Here is a 21941-nt window from a genome sequence, read left to right as displayed (position 1 = left end):
CTGTCATTTTTTTCTGTTTAGAAGCCAATGCACTGAATCTGAAACTGCAGGTTCACTCTGAGGGCAAGCCTCATGTGATGTTTAAAGAAAAAAAAAATTAACCTTGTGCACACCTCCTATATTCAAGATCATTAATGAAAAGCCAAAATGTTTAATTTGCTCTGATGTTTCTGTTTTCTGTCATTTTTGTATAGTTAACAGGATCATAATTTAAGTAAGTCACACATTGTAAATAACCTGGTTATATTTATTCTCTCCTCCTTGGTAATTAGACCACCTTTTGTTACAAAGAATCCTATAAACCATTTAACCATGAGTGGCTGTAAACTGCTCGTATTAAAAAAAAAAAATGGGTGCTCTCCTGTTCTTGAGAAGCTGAAAAGCACCAAGGAAATTACATACCTTTTTGTCTTTCCTTCACTTGCATTTTATTTGAGTTTCTGGAATCAATTTGCTAATTTGATAATTGATAGGCAGGTGTAAAAATCTACTATAAAAACTTTTGAAAGAAAGCAATCCCTATTAACCCTGCCATTTTACGTCAGTGAAAAGCAGACAATCTACTGTCAAGACTTTACCTACAAGTGGCTTCTCTAGCTATGTATAAGCCATCTGGCACAACAGGAATTGTAGAAGTATTCAACAAATTAAAACAAACACCTGTAATCATTTCAGTTTCTTAACTGAAACAGAGCAAAGCAACTTGTATCTTTGTGTTACTTGTGATTAGTTGATATGCTGATCAACGAGGATGTAAAAATAAAACTTACAAAAATCAAGCTAAGAATCCTAGTTTTAGAATATAGGACATTCACAAAGATGAGAAATCATTTTCATTCAATGAAACAGTGACAAGAATGGAGACAGGCTTTTTAAAAAAATTGTGGTAAAAAATACAATATTAAATTTACCATCTTCACTACTTTTACGTCTATAATTCAGCAGTGTTATGTATGTTCATATTGTTGTACAACAGATCTCTAGAATTTTCCATCTTGTAAAATGGAAACTCTATACCCATTAAATACTAATTTCCCCTCCCCTAGCCTTTGACAACTGCTTTTCTACTTTGTTGCTATGATTTTGACTTTAGATATGTCATATGCTTTGACTCATGTATGGCCTTTTGAGACTGACTTATTTTGCTTAGCATATTGTCCTCGAGGGTTGGCAATACTGTAATGTGATAGGATTTCCTTCTTTACATCTGCATGATATTCCACTGAAATTACACACCACACTTTCTTAATTGACTCATCTGTTGATGGATACTTGGGTCACTTGTACTCCTTGGCTATGTAAATAATGCTGTAAAGAATGGGTGTGCAAATAACTCTCTTGAGACTCTGCTTTGAATTATTTTGGATATACATCCAGAAGTGGGTTTGCTGAATCACATGGTAATTCTAGTTTCAGTTTTTTAAGGAACATGTTTTCTATAATGTTTTGTTTCCGTTTAGGGGAACTGTTTTCCATAATGGCTGTACTGTTTTTTACTCCCATAAACAATGCACAAGCATTCCAATTTTTCTGCATCCTTGCCAACTCTATGACAATTACACAGATAGGAGGAATAAATCTTTTGCAGGAGTGTACTCAGGAAATAATTGAAGAAATTGATTCTACTATATAGCATAAGAAAACAATAGATAAAATAGTATTTTCATACATCCTATTAATGGCAAAAAGTATCCCAAAGAACCAAAATAAATGTGATCCCAAAGAGAGATTTCAACTAATAAGAGTTGGAAATGAAATCGCTTTTCTTAAATTTCATAACACCAGCTCTTGGCTTTTGAGCAAAGGATTGGTAATGTAGGGAAAGAACTGGAGGGGGTTAAGAAGATATGGGCTGAATCCACTCATACTGAGAAGTTGCTAGAGGGCCTTACTGGAACTGTCCTCACCTTTCCCACCCCATGTGCCAAGCAGCTCTGCATCAATCTTTTTAAAAAACTGTTGAATAAAGCAAAAAGAAAAAGAAAAAAGGGAAGCCATTAGTCTTTATGCTCCTTCCCAGATTAAAATTCAATGTCTTCAATTAAGGTAGGAATCCTTGTCTATTTCACACTTTGCATATCTCCCCAAGTATACACCTCCCATCTTCATTCTGGAAAGTAAATGTGCCTTGAACCAATTAGTGAAGTAGAACATAACCTTCAAATTCTGTTTCCCACAGAGCATAAAATCCTACATCTACTTAAATATACAAAGCACTAATTTCAGTCAGTCATCACTCTTGCTCAATCAATACCATTTATCTATTAATAGGATACTTCTCCTATTTGCTCTAGCATAAAACTGACCCCATAGTAAGTTGTTATAGAAGTTGAAGAGATATAACTTAAAAGAATATACCCTTTTAAATTTAACCAATCCCAGTTGTCCTTTATAACAACTGATGCACGTATATTCAACTAGTGTATGTCAAGGCAGTCACCAGCACGGGAAAGAAAACGAGTCCCTTCCTATATACACGAAGAGAACACTTTACAATTACTTTTGAGAGGGAGAATGGCAAAAAACACTGCCCCTAGGGCCCTTGCTCCCCAGCCGTGCCCCAGTGAAGCCTCCCCTTGTACACTCGCTGACAGGATCTCTATTTGCCGTCTGTTTGGGTATGTTCTGGCCACACTAAAGCTACTTGTAAATATTTCTGCCATTTCCCTCTAGGAAACCCAGGGCCTGGTATAATATGTGATTCTCTCATGCTCGAGGCCATTAGGGTAAATGTGCCTGGTGTATCCCACTTAAAAAGTTAACGCAGGAAGAGGTACAGACGCTGGTAGACACAGTCTGCCTTTCTTCCTGCTGTCTGGTTAATGTAGCAACTGGCTGCTCAGGAAGGAAGGGGAGGGAGATGGACCGGAGAGCTGAAAAGACGGCTGGCGCTAGGTAGGATTTACCTCATAGACTTCACCATCCCTCCCTAAAACAACCTATAGTGAATGCTGCTCACATTGCACTTTGAGGCAAAAGTCCCCAGTATAGGTGCTGGCAATGGCAATGTGCTGTATCTTGATCTGCATGGTGTTTACCAGAGCTATAGATGAAATATGCAATTGTTAAAAATCAGTCAAGTACATGTAGAATTCGTGTACCGCATGTTAATAAGACTTTGAAAAATCAAATTTTAAAAGTTCCCAATATAGACTTACTAAAGGACAGGATGGCTCCAATTCATTCCTTTCAGGATTTTTTTTTTTTTTTTAAACTAAATTTTGTAATGATCTGATCTCTCCAAGAACTTCTAATCTAGTTTCCCCTCTAACTCCTTTTTGCATCACTAACGTATTGAAATTCCTAAAGTTCCACTCTGATCATATCATATTCCAGGTTAAAAATCCCTGATGGGTCTTCATGGTTTATCACTGTCTATAAACTCCCTGGCCCAGCACTCATTCCCCGCTGCAGGGTTAGCCACATGCCCTGGCCCAGAGCACCCCTCAACAGCCTTCCCTAAGCCCATCCTATGAAGGCCTCCCAGCCCACACTTTGGTACGCATGATTTCCTCTCCTCTACATCCACCCCTCCCCAAATTTCCATCTTGGACTGTTAAACACATATATACCTTTCCAGCTTTCTCCAAATGGATACTCTAACAGTAACAGCAAGAAATCTTTGTTTATTATGGATTTGTTAATTAATAATGTTTTAATATCATTTTCCACATACAATGTAAGCTTCACGAAGACAAGGCTCTCTGTTTTATTCACCAATGTTATCTCTTGGGCTTGGAAGAGCATCTGGCACAGAGTAGGTACACAACAATTATTTGCTGATTTGATGAAAATAGCTGTCCTGAAGGAGAGCCTGTTTCCCACACACTGTGCTTTAGAGAGATCACTTTTATTCCTGAAAACAACAAAGCAACACATGTAATACAAGCCCCACGTTCCAGATGGAGGAATTGAAGCTCAGCGATGTTAAGTAACTTGTTTATGGCCTCATAGCTCAGGATAGTCAGGATTCAACCCCCTCTTCCTTTGATTTCTCAGAAAACACTGTACTATGGTGCTTATCTTCTGCCTGATACTTTAGCTACACAGTAGCCTGTTTTCTCCTTCTGCTTTCCATTCTTTGTGAACAGAGACAGTGTCTTATCCGTCACAGAATCCTCTGAAGCACCCAGCTCAGGGCTTCACAGTGCAAGGGCTCCATAAATATCTAGTGAGTGACCAAGGGTAGATAATAAACGGGTGAGGGAATATGATTTAGAGTGTATCTCTTTTAAAAAAAATCTGGAGCACGCAATAAACTAAAGCATAAATGAGCACTAATTAATAAAAGGAGGCAAGTTAATCAGTAAAAGGAGGCAGTTCACATCACATGTACATGACAGCAGAGAACAGCCTCGTGTCAGATGGGACTCGTGGGAGTGCAAGTCTTTACCATAAAAAAATTAACTACAAGACTCAAAGGGCAATACCACGTGGCAGCTTCATTCCTTGATCTATTTCAACAACTACAAAAAAGAAGAAAAAAAAAGAAAGAAATTGTTGAGGCTGGACTGAATGTATTACCTGAGTGTGAGCATGAAATTTCACAGAAGAAATCATTCCAAACCTTTTCCTCCTTAAGAATCATGTCACCCTATCACAAGTGCTGAACTAGGGATTAAACTGAAAGCAAACACAGCTCATGAAGTCAGGAGAGTTACCTGGTTTCATGCTTAGCTGAGGCTCAGGCTGCTGTTCTGCAATCACCTATGTGGCTGCATAGCACCCTTTTCTTTGTCTTCTTTACCCTAACAATTCCTGGTGCACACTCCTGTCCTCTGCTCCTGAAACCCATTCCCAAGTCTGTAGCTCTTCACCTCCATGACTCAAGAATTAAGGTACAACAACGTTGCAGAAGCCACCCATCTCTTAAGTTGAGGGCTGTCTGTACTCTCCTTTATGAATACACACATATCAGAATGTTTTGTGCCTTTACGGGACAAGAGTTTGAGCTGCTATTCTAGAGCATGCTAAAATGTTCATTCCGTAAATTTATTCTGGAACACCTGAACAATACACTAATTTGGCTATTTTTCTGAATTTCTCAATAATAGAAAGTAAAATTAAAGCAAGTTCCTAGCTATCTATCATGTTACCCTCATTACTGAAGTCCAGAAATCACTGCACGTTAAAGAGGGTTTACCTGATAGGGGCGAGGCTGAATCTCACCTTTAACCCACGTCTTAGTAAACAATTTGCTAAATAAATGAATCAGCAGTATAAGGACGATTTCAGTCTGATTACTGTAAAAGTACATAAAAAATGTTTTTATGACCTTAACCTCTGTGTCTACCTTTGTGAGGTTTTCAGAGATTATCTATTTTAAACTCTACTTTCATACCTCAGTATAGGTTGGAGTGATCCTGCAAACAAGCCCAAGGAATGTTAAGAGTGATAATAGACTGACCACTTAATATTGTGCCAAGTACTCTCTAAGTACTTTATATGTATTATCTCATTTAATCCTCAATCATCTTATGTGGTAAAAACATCTGGGCCTGGTGTTGTCTCTATGAAAAGTTTTTTTAATCTTTAATTTTTGAGTACAGAGATTTTTCAAACATACAGAAAAGTGGAGAGAATGTTATAATGAATCTTCATGACCCATCACCCAACTTACGAGATTTCTGACTCCTATTTTTAATAGTTATAAGCTATCCAGGTCTTTGTAGCCTTTTAAGTCAGTTTTAATGAGTTAGGAATTTTCCCATTGTGTCTAAGATTTAAAACATATTAGTCTCAAATTTGTTCAAAATATTCTTTTATTAGATTTAAATCTCTGCTCTAACTGCAGTTACTAACATCATTTACTTGTGGCTTTTCTCTTTTTGTTTTCCTTGATCAGTCTTGGCAGAGGTTTGTCAACTCTATTCATCTTTTCAAAGAACAAACTTTTGGCTTTCATGATCCTGTCTAATGTAAAATTTTTATATTTTCCCCTTAATTCCAGTTCTTGTTTCATTACTTCCTTCCATTTTCTGAGGGGTTATTGGGTGGTTTTTTTTTCTAACTGAGGCTGGATGCTGTACCAGTCAGGGACGCAGAACCACTACCAGTGATGCGACAGGAGGAATGCTTACAGCAATTACACCTTGCTACTGTGGGAGGCGCTGGGGAAGTGAAGCTGGTGGTGCTGATCCTGGTGGGGACAGCACTCACTCCTTTTGAAGCCCTGGAGCAGGAGGGCCAGTTAGAGTTTCTATGCAGGGAACTCAAGCCAGGCTCATATCACACCAAAGTGGATCTACAAAGTGGAGGATTCACAGAGAGGTCTAAGGAAAGCTGACTTTTTTATCTGAGACAGAGTTTCGCTGTTGTTGCCCAGGCCAGAGTGCAATGGCGCGATCTTGGCTCACCATAATCTCTGCCTGCCAGGTTCAAGCAATTCTCCTGCCTCAGCCTCCCAAGTAGCTGGGATTATAGGCATGCACCACCACGCCCGGCTAATTTTGTATTTTTTAGTAGAGACGGGGTTTCTCCATGTTAGTTAGGGTGGTCTCGAACTCCTGACCTCAGGTGATCCGCCCACCTCAGCCTCCCAAAGTGCTGGGATTACAGGTATGAATCACTGCACCCAGCCGAAAGCTCACTTTTTGTGGGTCCACAGTAAAGAACCTGAGGTGGCCAGCCAAAGGGAAGAAGAACTAGATGCAGAAAGGACGAAAATGAGGACAAGCTAGAACGTACCTGCATCTGCCTCTATTTCTGTTCATCATCTCATTTCACCCTGAAGTCCTCTGGAAAACAAAGGCAACTGCTTCATTTATTCTACCCACCAGTCTCCTACAAATTCATCTTTTGGCCTTCTTATACAAGGAAAGAGAATCTGGGAAACACAGTTCCTAGTTTAACCAACTTGAGCAGGGAACAGTACAGCACAGATGCTTTCATCTCATTAACTTCCAGCCTTTCTTCAATACATTTCTAAGTACTATTCAGCTATATCCCATAAGTTTTAACATAGAATATTTTCATTATTATTTATTTCTAAATATTTTACACTTCCCATATTGTCTGCTTTGCCCTGCAATTTATTTGCATGCATGCTTCATCATTTCTAAACATACAAGTTTTCTTCTAGTTTTTGTTACTGAGTTTATAGTGCAATTTTCTTAAATATTTTCATTGCAGTCAATTATCTTAAGTATTTTACATGCCCTTAAAATGCTGTCCCACTTCAAATGTTGGATGAAGGGTTCTTTATATGTTTTTAATTTTTTTTCTAAGATGGAGTCTTGCTTTGTTGCCCAAGTTGGAGTGCAGTACTGTTATCTCAGCTCTCTGCAATCTCCACCTCTCAGGTTCAAGCAATTCTCCTGTCTCAGCCTCCTTTGTACCTGGGATTACAGGCGCCTGCCACCACGCCTGCTCTAATTTTTGTATTTTTAGTAGAGACAGGGTTTCACCATCTTGGCCAGGATGGTCTTGAACTCCTGACCTCGTGATCTATCTGCCTTGACCTCCCAAAGCACGGGGATTATAGGTGTGAGCCACTGCACCTGGCCTATATGTCTTTTACCTCAAGCTTAACACTAATTGTGTTACTGTTTTTTTGCCTGCTTGATCAACCAATTAGAGAGATAAAGAGATTAAAATCTGCCCCATTATAACTAGACAGTTTTATTTTTCCTTGTGATTTCAATAATTTTAACATCACATATTCTGGGGTCATCGTAGTAATGTAATAAGCATATAAACGTTTAGAATTGTTTTATGTCTCTGGTAAATGGAACCTGCTGGGACCTTCTTTATCATTAATATTTTTTGGCCTTAAATTCCATTATTAATATACCAGGCTTCTTTTGGTAGGACTCTGCGTGACATATAATTTTAAATAGTTTTCATTTCAACTTTTCTTCATGTGTTGTGAAGATGATTCTTGGAAGCAGCACACTGCCAAACTTTTTAAAACTCCAGACCGATAATCTTTGTCTCCTAACTGGAATAATTTGTCCATTTATATTTAATATAATTTAGTGGTTATTCTGAAAATACTGAAATTATATATAATGTATCAAAACCTAAACATGCCAATTTCTTTACCTTCCTCCCAAATAACATGTTATATCTAATCACCTCCTGACTGATATGTGCTATAAATGACACATATTTTGGTTTCTTAAGCTCAAAAGATAGTTACTGTTGATTCAAATTTGCCCACATATTTACCACTTTACTTCTGGTTCCTTCTTTTAACTCTGGTCTTTCTATTCATGATCTCTTACCTTCTTCTCGAAGTACATATTTTAGAATCTCCTTTTGTGATAATATGTTGCTCCTCTTTCCCTGGTCTGAAAATTGCTTAATTTTACCTTCATTTTTGAAAGACAGACTTGGCTGAGCATACAATTACAGGCTAATTTTCTCTCTGTATTCTGAAGACATTGTCCCACTATTTTCTGTCTGTCATCACTATAGTTAGTTGAACTGCCCCTTTGAAAGCTACATGTCTTTTCCCTGTGACTGCTTAAGGGTTTTCTCTTTGTCACGGTACTCTGCTATTTTACTATGTTACATCTAGACATATGGACCTCTTCAAAATTTAATCTTGTTTAATGTGTTGGTATCTTTAATAACTTCTGGAAAATTCACTGTTCTCTCTTTTTGCCCTCTTCTATATATTTCATCTTTTTTGTCTTGTAGTACTACATTCTAAATACTTTATTCAATTTCATTTTCTAGCTTATTAATTCTTTATTTGATTCTATCTGATCTGTCATTGATTGCCTATCAAGCTGTTAAGTTTCTATATTTTTAGTTAATATAAGTTGTACCTGCCTCATTTTCAAATTTTCTTTGTTATTTCAATACTCTTGTACCTTAGATATATTTTCGATCTCCTCTTTCATTTTTGTACACACACTAAACACACTTATTTTATGTACTGTCTGATAAATTCATTATCTGAAGTCTTTGCAGGTTGATACTGCAGAGGTGTTTTTGAACAATAATTTCTTTTGTGTGTTTTGAGATTTTTGAATGGGAGCTGATGTATTTTAGGAATTCCATAAGGGTTCTTTATGGTCAAATTAAGAAAGAATTCCTTCACAAAAAATCTGCATTTGCTTCTGCTAGGTGACAAGAGAGACTACTAACGTGGTACGACTTTAATTAGATTCTAAGCTGAATGTTTTTCTGACCATTCAGCTAGTGTGAATTTCAGCTGTAAATCCATGAGCTGCTCTGTGGTTACAAATTTTCTGAGGAGATTTATTTTTTGCTCCTCCACACAGCTCTAAGGTTCAAGACAGAAAATTTTCCTTGGAGGAGTCTCAGGTTTTTTTCTAGCTTGCCATTACCAAGAGAATATAGCTCAGAGGTACCAGTTCCATGGTGGGAGCAGCCTTTGTTAATTATACAGTTCAACGTGGGTGGGCCTAGAGTTTTGCCTTCTGTGGCTCGGGAGGTTGTAAAAACCTAAGAGCAAGTTCAGGGTGAAAGTCAGCCTCCAGAGCTCTGAGTTTCCAAATTTTACTTGGTATTTAGCATCTCAGCATTTCTTCCTGTCTTGTCGGATTGGCAGTACAATTGAAAAAAAAAAAAATCTGTTCCACTGATCCTGCAGGCAGTATGATTTACAGTGGTTCAGAAATGAGAGCTTTGAAACCAGACTGCCTAGGTTCAAACTTCTGCACAGCATTGATTAGCCAGGCAGCCTTGGGAAGTTATTCAAACTCTGCTTTAATATTTCTATTTGTAAAATGGGAATACGAATAGTACTTGCCTCATACGTGGGTTTTGTAAGGATCAAATGAGTTAATGCAGTAAAGCACTTAGAACATGCCTGGCCATAGTCAGCACTCCAAAGAACAAAACGGCATTATTATTACTATTACTATTAGATTGTGGCACGATGATGAGACCTTACAATGCAGATGCTGCTTTCTACTCCTTAATATTCTCTCTCATATTATTCTGTTGTAAAATCAAGCTCTGCAAAATGTAATTTTACATAAACATTTCTGCCAATGCACTCATTTTTATGAAGCTTCTATTTAAGAAAGTACACAAAACACATAAATATATGCATAACAATGAATGGCAGACACACTCCACTGAACACTCCTATTTAACTGCTCTTGTAATTTAGGACCAAGAAGGAGCAAAATGAAATTAAAAAGCATTAATCAAAATAACCCAAAGAATAATTTTAATGATGCCTAATGGAGGGAGTCACTGTTGCCATCAAGTGTAAAGGTGAGAATGTTAATAAGAAAAAGAAGTGGGCTTTGTTACACGTGCTTATCCCTTGCTCTTACTAAGCCCTATGAGACAGAGCTGTACAAATAAGAGCCATGAGAAATTTCAGGCCCAGAGTGGCTGTATATACAAAGGCCAAAACCCAATATATTACAAATCATATAAAAAAGGCATGTACTATGCATACAATCAGAAAGAGCTGGCTTTAGTAAGACAAGTATTTCTTGATTTTAATATGTGAACATTTTTAAAGTATCAAAATCACACTCATTATCATGAACACAATTTGGCTAAATTAGGATTTGGGGTTGTGCCAGCTGTCAGGTGATCACTGCTCAACTCCAAATACACCCCTTAGTAGCTGCTCTGTGATAATGGACTGCACTCAAACCATTTCTTCTTTACTCAAAGCCTAACGTTGAATGAGCCAACATTAGGCTTTGTCAGTAGAGGGCGCTGCAGGGACACTGTATTGGCTCCAGAGTACCGTGTTTCGACGTTTTCTTGCTCCTGCTTCACTGTCCTTCAGTGGCGCATGTATACAGGGATATCTCTGCTCCAGTCTTGTGTGCAGAGCATGCAGTCCCTTAGTGACTATGGAGCCCTGTCCTGAGGCTGGGAAACCACCTTTCCACAGGTCTCCACATAGACCTTGCATGCTGTAGGCTTTGTGCCCACTGTGGTACCCCAGGGCCCCATGAGCCTCAGGTTTGTCTGTGCCCCAAAGCCAGTAAACCGTGCCACTGCAGGGAGCTACATCCACATCCTCTCCAAAACTGTCTGAACCCAGCCTTGGGGAGTGGCTTCCAAGTGTGTCCTTCCTTGCATATTTTTCTTCAGCCCTACGGTACTTTTTGAGTTCTCTTTACACCTTTATAGTAAGTCTCCTGTCTTAGCTTAGTAATTCCTTATATTAAAATTCCTCTGTTTAAATTCCTATGTGGTTTTTGTCTCCTTGTTTGACCCAGACTGACAGTGTTTAATTCTGCATTTCTGAATCCATATAGTCATGTACTCTTTCCTCAACATATACCACTTACTCTAACCATTAAAAATATGCCGTCTTTTCATGTATATGTCAGCTGAAATCTTGGCCAATTACCGTGTTCCTCACATGTTTTGAAAAACTTTGAATGATGCAAGAAAACATCTTTCTAAGCTTATTTTATTCTTTGCTTATATGAAAAAATTCCAAGCTCAGCACCTTGCCTACCCAAGGATTTAAAGTCAAACTAATTATTTCATCCTTTTTTCACACCCTGTTCTTTCTCTCTTCCACAGAAAAGGGCTGGACTTTTGTTTATAATTTAAAAATAATAAATAGGTTTCACGATGCCATATTCTAAAACATTTTAACAAGAATTTGCAGATTCTAATTACTTCCACATTTGAAACTAAGATTTATTAAAAAGTGCATTTAAAAATATAGATCATTTATTCATCTTTCCTTTAGGACCCCGTATTGGACAGACTCCAGACTAGGAACTGAAAGATGAATGAGGATAGAGCCAGAGTATAGGTGAAAAAAGAGAAGGAAAGGCAGGAAGACTTGATAGCAAAGGATAACAAAAAATTTCCTCCAAAAAATCACCCTTGTAATAATGACCAACATTATTAAACACTTCTTAAGTGTCTAACCCATATAATTCAGGGGAAAAAAAGAATCAAATATCTTTAAGAATAGTTTCATATCACATCTCTTTGAACCTGGGCTCTTAATTGTAAAAGCTAAATTAAATCAAAATATAAAACAAAATCACAATAATACGGCAGTTACTATAGCAAAATAGAACAGAAAGAAAAGAAGGATATGCAGCGTGCATTTTTTGCAGTATCTCCCCATGTTCCTTGGTAATAAAAACAAGCAACTATCTTGGATTACAAACATTTTTAGGACATCTAATTCACCAGCATGCAAAAAACGTGACATTTTACAACTGTATTTATAGTACCATTTGAGGTTCCCTGAATAAATAGTTTGCAATCTGTATGCATCTCTTTGACATGTGAGGGAGGGCTTAAGAAATGCCACAGTGTGAAAGTTAGCAAAAAGGAATTTTAAATGTAATGAGTTGCATATCATATCTAAGTAGACAGTTTCAACATCACTGCAAGAAATGCTCAATTTTTTTCTCCCCCAAAAATATTCTAAAAGGTCACACTAGTCTAACAGTGATAGGTAACTTCCAAGAGTAAAAAAAATTGGACATCTTGTATATTATAATTTATATATATATATATATATATATGACTGAAGTAGGCAAATTTACATGCATCAAGAAAACCAAAGATCCAGAATTAACACCTCTTAATGACCAGAAAAATCTGGCAATATATTTACTGATTTTTGTCTTTTAATTTTAATTTCTCCCCAAAATAGAAACATATTTCAAACCTCATCATTTTCTACTTTAACCAGCCAGCAGGAAACCAACATAAAATTTAAAAGAAGGAAACTATGTAAAAATCTTATATAAGCAAAATTTTTATTCCAACATGGGAGCAGAAAGCAACATTTCTGGAAATTGATTATTAACTAGAAAAGAACAAAAACAAATGTGGTCCTATTTATCACCCATTCAACAAAGAACTAGTTTTTAAAGTGAAAAACTAAGGAACGCATTCTGAAATACGACCACAAACAATTCTATAAATTTTCAAATTAATATTAATATGATGACAGTTGAAGCAAACTTCCAACAACACTCAAGTGGTTCAACAGAACTTCCTCATACTTCATGTTTGCCAAACAAAATATCACGAATGTGGGATAAAGCATAAAGAGATCTGATGATCATCTAACTCAGTCTTCTTTCACAGATTAGGAACTTGAGAACCAAAGAAGTTTTTTTTTTTTTCTCTCACTAAAGACCGCTCTGTTAATGATCTTACGGGCAGGTGGAATAAACAAGGTACAATTTTAAAGGCACTAGATCACTCAGCCTTTAAAATTTCTTCACCAGCCTAACAGGATGTCTTAAATTCCACCATTAGATATTCATTCTATAGCGTTATTCATTAGATAACTTTAGATCTAAGAATCTAAAATTTAGATCTAAGAATCTAAAAGTTTGAAGGGCATTTGTCAATCCTGAGTCCAAACTCACTCAAGAAGCATATCCGAATCCCATTTAGGTTAAGTTCTTTTAGGGGAATGACTGGGTCTTCTTTACTTCCATAGTCCCAGATCCTGGCAGACAATAACCTACATATTAATTGTGGTGTTGGTGAAACTGACCAAAGAATCAGTTAGCTGACTTACTCCCTGAGCATTGATAAGGAATCTTTTGGGAATAGGATTGGGGGGTGGTAGGTTTTAAGTAGGAGAGGCCAGAAGGGAGCCATGCTTGGGTCAGGGAGACACAGTTTGGGGTTCTTGATAAATGTAGGCAGAGTGAAAACCTAGGGAAGAGATGTGGGTGAGAGAAGGGGGGAGGTGCCTCAAGAGAGCAATCAGACAGCGAGGTAAAGGAATGGAAGAAACACACTTTGTTTATTGCACAATGTTTCACAGACCTTCCTCTGCCAACAAGCAGACTGTAAATGTCACTATCCTAGCCCAACATGTGTTACTAAGTCAATGCAGGATGGCCTAGAAATTTTGCAACTATTTCGAAAAATTACCAAAATGTTTTACATTCTGCGTAGCATCTTGTTATCTAGGTAGCAAAATACCAAGGGTTAATGTGATAGCTAAAGAAAATCACCCAACCACCTCATGCCTTTTCTTTTTCTTTCCTAGGAAATTGCAAGTTATATGGGTCCTATATTTGTCCTTTTTAAACGAGAAAAGGCAGAGAAAATAAAACTACAACATGTTTTATTTGTGTGTTAGCAATACAGCCTGGGGCTACTTTTCCTTTCCCAAACAGTGTACATTTTAGATCTGACACAGAGCAGGGGGTGGGATGTTGAGCTCCATCAAGCAAATTTTTACTTGTGACCAAAATACTGGACCAGATGGATTGCAAAACTTGCCAGGAGCACGGTTAAATGTTCGCAAGAGGACTACTAACGTAAGCAAAGAACTCACTAGTGTTATCTCTGTTTTTGTTTTTATTCCACCTAGAACCAAGAATTTAGAAATGCTAAAGAAATTACCCCCAGGGCAGATTCAGTCTTTGCTAAGAACATTACAGAAGTGTTAACACACACCTTAGATGCACTGAATTCTAACAATAACAGAAACAAATCTCTAAGGCTGTGGAATGTCACCAGAGGTATTTCTAAGGACTGCTGGGTGCTTTGTAAAAGAACACTGGAAAGGCTTGGGTACAGACCTGATCAGGGCTGGAAGTGGCAAAGAAAGCATCAACAACAAAAGGTGGGAACCATCAAACCAGATAATGATCCTCAGCCAGAGCACTGCAAGGTCCCTGCTTGGAAAAGAAGTGTCTGTGCTTGCCTTGACACCTTCCAGAGGGTGGTGCTGCTGTTGATTTGCTTGTTGTTACTGTTTTAAAACTCTAATTGGAAAATCAGTTTGTAATTCCGTTTTATGACTCCTGAAAAGATGAATGGTCTTTTTAAGAAATCCTATCCAAAAAATCCTACAAAATCCATCCAAAGACAGCCTCTGCTCATCCAGAGCCAAGAAGAACTAGCAGGTACCTACAGCATCTCAGCACAGGGCTGGTCCCTATTCCACATGAAGCTTCCACAGGTTAACTCCTTTGTACCTGCCTACCCTTGGAAAGAATCTCTAACAAGCTGCGGCCATCTCTCCATGGCTGTGAGATACCTGAATAAAAACTCTAGGAGAAAATGCTAGAGTTTGTGTTCACTCCAGACAACTAAGCAAAGCTGTGTCATTTACTAGGTCCACAGCAGATGGAGGTAGGAAAGGCTGGGTTTAAAGAACTTGAATTAAGGTAAATATTATCCTCAGCGAAAATGTTTCCCTACCCCATCAGAAGATTCCAGAGATAACTCAGACATCAGCAGGGCTGAGTTCTGCTGTTCTCGTTCTTAAACCAGTGGACTGTTTATCTCTCCATTGGCAAATACTGTTGTGCCCATATCCCCAAAGGAATCCCTTGCTGTTCCTGCCCTCTCCTTTGGGCTACCTCAGGCCCCCTACAATCCAGCAACTTAAAGGATGACCACACAGCACAGCCAGGAGCCTGTGAGAATCAATGCCAAGGCTTCAGCCAGAGCCTCAGCAGCAGCTGCCCAGGCTACACCAGGCCTTAGGTAGTCTGACTTCTGCTGCTGGAAAGCTCTGGAGAACCAATGATGGAGAAAGCATTGGCAAATTTTCTCGTTTTCTGCTTAGTCTAGCAAAATGAAAAAAAATGAGGAAGAAGGTAGATTTGGGCCACTTAGAAAAACATAATTTATTTGAACCAAGTAGGGCAATTTAGTTTGAATTAGTGAAATCTCAGTGTCAAAATAGGTTGGAAGGGGACGTTGGCAGTCCAAAGTCTCTACCCAATCTTCAAACTGTACAGATGGGATAAATGACTTATGTTCACCTGCTGATCAGTGCTGAGGTGAGGACCAGAACCCAGGTTCAGCCTCAGTCTCTCAGCCTAGTGCCCTTTCCCGCCTCCCTCTGCTCCTAAGTAGTTCTTTTTCTTTTTATTGAGACAGAGTTTCACCCTTGCTTCCCAAGCTGGAGTGCAATGGCGTGATCTCACTCACTGCAACCTCCGCCTCCCGGGTTCAAGAGATTCTCCTGCCTCAGCCTCCCGAGTAGCTAGAATTACAGGTGTGCACCACCATGCCCAGCAAATTTTGTATTTTTAGTAGAAATGGGGTTTCACCATGTTAGCCAGGTTGGTCTCAAACTCCTGACCTCAGATGATCTGCCTGCCTCAGCCTCCTCAAGTGCTGAGATTACATGCGTGAGCCACCTCGTCTGTCCCAGTTTTTTTTGTTGCTGTTTTTAAAAGACAATTTGTAGTACTTTCAAGTGTGCCAAAAACTGGGCTAGGAGGTAAACAATAGAAGATGACCATCTTTAAAATACAAAAAGGATACATAATGGGCATGCAATTGGTCAGTAAATACCTAGCAGCTTCTCATGCATGCATAATAAATTGCTTCCCTTAAGTTAAACAATCCTCTTGTTGTATCAATTATAACATTCATCTAATTAACGGAATCCTTCCTAAACTGTGTGAAGGCAAACTTCCCTGCAGAGTTTGCAAATGATACTGGTGCCCAATTGCTGGAATGGCACTAATAAGATTTGACTCTACTGACGAATTAAAATTTTAATCAGGGCCACATGAGAATCTCAAGAGCAGGAAAAATACGGAAAACGGAGAGGTTTAAATTATAGGTTTCAAGATACTTTTCCATGCATGCAAGATAGAACAGAGAAATTGACATACCAAGGAAATGTTATTTTTTTAAAAAGGAGAACAAAGAGAAAAAGAACACGTGAGTCATTGGTAAACAATGTTGACACTTGACCACTTTGTTTTAAAATCATACAAAATCTTTGAGGTGTTAACAATTGCCCCTACTTTCCCCTGGAATTGCCGAAAAACTGGCTCAGATAGCAAAGGCAGGTGATTTAGGCCATTGACTGAACAGCTCATCCCTGTGTATGGTTTCAAAATGCTGCCTGGTATCATGGCAACCATACATGACTGAACAAAATGTGATCAAGGCCTCCCCTGGGAAAATCTCATGGAATTTACTCCATTTCTAAGATGTTCCCAGGGCTCTGGAAATCAGGTCCTCAGTTCAAGGATTTTCAGAGCAGGAGGAACTTACACATCATCCAGTCTGCCTCCTGACAAGACAGAGAGGGGATGGAAGAGCCCAGTGACTTAACCAGCACCACAGCTGGTGGCAGAACAGGGAACAGAGCCGGCTATCTGGACTCCCGCTCAGCACTGCTTCCTCTTGATCTCACGGCCTCATCTTTCCAATTTAGTGAGAACTGACCTTCCTCACCAATCAGCTGTTTTCACAGTGAGACTCACGCATCATGGCTGTACATTTTAATCTGGAGATTGAATATGGTACGTCAATTAGATATTTGTGCCTTGGGGATTCTTCCTTGTTCTACGGTGACACGACAAACAGCAGATCCTGCACCTTCCACTTCACTAAATATAGTCTTAAGGACAAGTGTCTCAACTTCCTTCAGCCTTTAACTCCTTGCCTGCTCCCTAGCATTAAGAAACAAAGGAAAGTTAGCTGATTTGTTCCACGCGCCTGAGCCATGCATCTGGAGTGAGAGGGGCCCACGTTTCCTGGGTCTGTGCCAGGTTCAAAGGGCAGAAGAGCTGCTCTCCATGCCCAACTTGGAACATACATAATGACATAAAGGGGGAGAAAACTCATCTCCAGCCCTCTGCTTCGCAGGCAATCAAGTTAAAGGCCTGTGCAGACGCCTTTAGCTTTACAGTTTGGAGCATTTTTCTCCTGGAGGTGCTGGGCGCGGCTCCATGCTTGGTCTGCAGCATTCACCATATTGAGCGTTGAGCAGTTTTCTCAAAAACTCATGCCCTCAAGTTTGAACAAACTCAGATTGTCCCCTAAGAAGTCCCCATCATCCCAGTCTGTCTGGCCATGAGCTCCTACTCCCCTGACCTTGAGGCCCACAGACTGGGATGAAGCCAGAGCCCGGCATTTCACTCAGGTCCTCCCGCGCCTTCTCTGGATGCCTTTCTCTCCTTGCTCACGGCACAGTGCGCTTTGTAAAATGTCTTCAGATGTGGAGAGCTGAGTCCTGGCAGTCATCCCAGGAAAGGGGAGTTTTTTTGCTGCTCTGCCCATGATTGGTCCTCACTCTCAAACAGCTGTGTTGCCTTTTTCTTCGTTTATTTTCAAGCAATTAAAACTACAGCTTGATATCATTACTGTAATCTCTCCCATTGTGTTTAGAGAAATTTTTCTTTCTTCAAGACTTCATGTATCTATCCAAAAGAGAGAGAACAGTCTAGAGGCACCACATACCTCACGAAAGTGATCTGATTGGTTTTCATGCCTGAAAAAGCCAAATACTTGGAAATATGAAGTTGAAAACATACATGTGGCCACATTTTCCTCTCCTTTGCTTCCATGTCCATATGGAAAAGAAGAAAAGCTTCTAGATATCTGCAAAGGTTTTGTGAAATATGAGCTTTGGCTAAGCAAATGTTTTTGAAAATATTTGGACCCTCCAAATAGAACAGATGTTTTTGCAAAATTTTCCACCGTCCAGTCACAGAAATCCCGGCACGATCCTGCCCCACGTCCGGCTCCGGGCAGGCTGTCAGTGGCAGCTGTCTGAAGAAAGTTTCACAAATCATCTAGCTCTTCTTAGACTTTAGAACAAGCTCCCTCCAAGTCCTGCAGTGGTCCAGGGTAGAGGAGGTAGCACAGGAAGACGGGCATTTGAACAGCACAGAGGGCCAGAGGTAGAGTATGAAGGCAACAGGAAGGTACAAATTCTCTTCATGACATTCACCAACAAAGCTTAAAATTTCACAAGTACTTGGGCTTATTTCTTACTAAGTCCTGAAGCATTTAGGTCGTCCAAAATCCCCCACTGAAGTGTGAGCTCCTCGAGGGCACAGACTGTGGTTTTATTCATCCTTCTATCCCCAGCACCCGCATACTGCACACACAGGGCGGACACTCAATAAATTTGATTGACTGAAACAAAAGCTGCAAATCCCTTCGTGGGAACAGGGCCACGACCAGCAGGCATCTTACCTAGAACTGGGTACCAGGTGAAGGCAGGTAAACAGTATTCTTACATGGTGAAGGCAGCTGTCTAAAAGGGAATCGGCTCTGGAGAGCCAGAATCCCTTTGTGTAGTAAAATACTACAGGTCAGCAAGCAATGCGATGTGATTCAAAGATCCAACTAGGTGCAGCCAGAAGCCAGTGTGCAGGGAGGTCTGATGCCAAATGAGACTGTTCTAAGTCACAGGCAAGACCTGCGTTCATAACGTTATGAATAGGGCTCATCACAGCATATTTTTTCTCCACTTTTATACACCAGGACGAATATCTTATACAATGCCCTCAACAGATACACCTCTGTCAACTCCAACACCAGCAGGCGTCTACAGTTTAGTGGCTAAATTCAAATTCTTCTGAAAACCCTGCCTCGACTGCCCTCAAAAAATCTTTAATCTACCTTTCAAACTTTTATAATTCAACTCTTGTTTCCTTCCTTCCTCATAGAATCATTTGGAAAGATTTTCATTTTTCAATAAATATATTAATACACAAAAGTTAGTACATCCCATAAAAGTATTTTTAACCCAGCTCCTAATCTGCCAAGATTTCAGTGAAACCTTTCACTTACCATTTGCCACCCACATACAGACCCAAAGACGGACCTTCTAACCAGTGACGGCACTTACAGCTGATTAAAGGGTTTGGAGGTGATGACAAAAATATGCTTCGTTTACAAAGACCGGCAACATAGAAGGACACATCTGTGATCGGAAAAAGTGCAAATCTGCGGAGGAGGAAGCTGCTTTCGATTTGCATTACTGCTTGGGTTCATGAGAGATCGCGCTGTTCCAAGTGATTCCATATTTAAGAAGTTCTTGGCATTTCTTATTCCAAAAACATGGAATAAAACTACTAACAATACAAAAGAGCTGATGTTAACTTTTGTTTTCTTGTCAGAAGACAGAAAATGTTAAAGAAGAAATTCATGACGTTTTAAGTTTAGCATCATAGTATGAAGTCTGGGAGATGTGTCTGAATCAAACACGTCTTCCATTCTAAAATCTACTAAAATGAAGAATTTCTGAGAAGATGAATGAAGGAAACATTCTATATATTGCTTGCATAAATTGGATCTCATTAAAGATATGGCGGCTGGGCTTCACACACAGTTTGCACCTTAACCTTGCATCTGTTATAATTGCCCCAAGCATTATTCCAGCTCTTTCATTTCAGTGAGAAAGTGTGATGATTTTGTCAACCAGGGTGTAAAACTGACTTGAAACAAACTGCTATAATCAACTTCCCGCAACCCACTGAACTGTGCGAAATGGCAGTATGTAATAAATAATTAATGCAATTAACAAAATGAGCCCACTACAGAATATAACCTGCTCAAGCTGAAGAATAAAGTTCATTTACAATAATTGTTACCACATTTACTTATGGATATGACTGTATGCAACTTCATGCTTAAATAGCATAAAACAATTCCCAAAGTCAGGTCTTTAATGTAAATTGGCACTGCTTCACTTTTGAGATAAATATCTCCAGACATACAAATTCTTGGATAGAACTTAAAAAGACCAGAAGTAATTATAAAAATTAGAAAAGATAAATAAAAAGAAAAAATAGAAATCATCCATAATTCAGCTCCCTTCCACCCCCCAAAACATGTATGGTTAACATTTTAGAAGAAAGACATAAACACTTAACAGTTGTTTCAAAAGTTGGGATGGGGTTAGAGGATCAGGGAAGGATGAGTTTACCTTTCTTTGTATCATTTAGATTTTTAAAGTCATGTGCATGTACATTTAATTTTTAGAAAATTAATTTATACACACTTGCATACATCTTTCAGATTTTCCTCTGGATACATATTTTTTAAAAACCAAAACTGCGAGGACATTTTGTGAATAACTAAAAAAAAATTGTATTTAAGAAAAGTACAAAGACAACCTCTCTCACCTTATTCCCCTCCTCCTCTACCTCCGCAAGAAACTCCAACCTTGCCTTGGTATGAAAATATATGACTTTTATAATTAGCACTATCCGTAGGTGTTAGCAGCAGGCAATGTGTGACTCACAATCTTCCTTTCACACAAAACACAACATTATTGCCTTCTAGGTTTCCTTCATCTGAGCTGGAGAGGGCCCCCTCCAATCCCCTATGTTTTAAAATAAGCAACTAATATCTAGATAGGTACTAGTTAGTCATGCCACGGCCTGGCTGGAGACCTGGTCTCTGGACTTCCCACCCAGCCCGCCCACCCATCCATGCTGTTATGTGCAGGGCTCTTTGATATCTGCAGTTTGTCTTCTGAGAGAGAAGGTCAGTCCTCAGATTTGCCCTGGAGTGTGACGACTTCAGGCTGCCTCCCCTCCCTTTCTCTCAGGCAAGGGAACACCCAAGGACTGAAAATCAAAGCCAGGACCACATGACTCCCATCCTGACTCTCTGGACTCAAATCTTTTCATTTTGTTTTATTTTCACTTTAAATCAAAGTAGTTTGTTAGGCCAAGTCTCTTAATGATTCGGCCTGAAGTATTCTCCTGGGGGACAATTTGACAAGGTGTACTTACAACCACGGAGACATGCTCTCTTTGGAAGAATAAGGAGCCCTCACGCCTCATCACGGGAAACATGCCTGTTTATGTCACATCTACATTATTGCCCCTGCCTGGGGAGTGCTGGCTGGCAACCACAGGAAGAAAAACCACTCTGTTGTGGCCACTTTCAAAGACACTCACCTTCTACATGCAGAAGCCCCTGGATTTGTGAATTTTTCTCTGCAACAAAGGGAGAGAAAGGCCAGTGCTAGTCTCACGATTACACGGTCAAAGGAGTTGATAAGAAGCAAAACATAAACCCAAATAATCATAATCAGAAAGAAACTGTGTAAGAAAAAGGAAGCTAAATGCCAAGTAAATTCAATTATTTAAGAGTAAATGCTTAAAAAAAGAGTTTACTTAGTTTAAAAAAAAAAAAAATCAGAGGTGAGGCTTTTTCCCTTCAATGTATTCTGTCGATTTCTTATGCTTTTTTATAAAATTAGCTAATAGTACTGCACAGGGGTCATTGCAACATTTTCAAAGGGCCTCATGTCTACTTAT

At 39.1% G+C, this 21941-nt stretch overlaps 1 protein-coding gene and 1 long non-coding RNA gene across 2 annotated transcripts in view; both read right to left on the bottom strand.

Moving 5' to 3' along the window:
* JAZF1 (JAZF zinc finger 1) overlaps positions 1–21941 on the bottom strand; it is a 342544-nt gene that overhangs the window by 215283 nt on the left and 105320 nt on the right. The gene's annotated exons all lie outside the window — the stretch shown is intronic.
* Positions 879–7319, bottom strand: LOC116557238. The gene is made up of 2 exons (XR_004271434.1): positions 6688–7319; positions 879–3856 (listed from the first exon to the last, which is right to left on the bottom strand). It is a non-coding gene; the product is annotated as an uncharacterized LOC116557238 (long non-coding RNA).

The sequence above is a fragment of the Sapajus apella genome, unplaced genomic scaffold (assembly GCF_009761245.1).
Source record: "Sapajus apella isolate SASKATOON/1434 unplaced genomic scaffold, GSC_monkey_1.0 scaffold19, whole genome shotgun sequence".
Lineage (NCBI taxonomy): Eukaryota > Metazoa > Chordata > Mammalia > Primates > Cebidae > Sapajus > Sapajus apella.
Note: the sequence above shows the minus strand (reverse complement) of the source record. Positions and strands in the feature narration are given on the sequence as shown.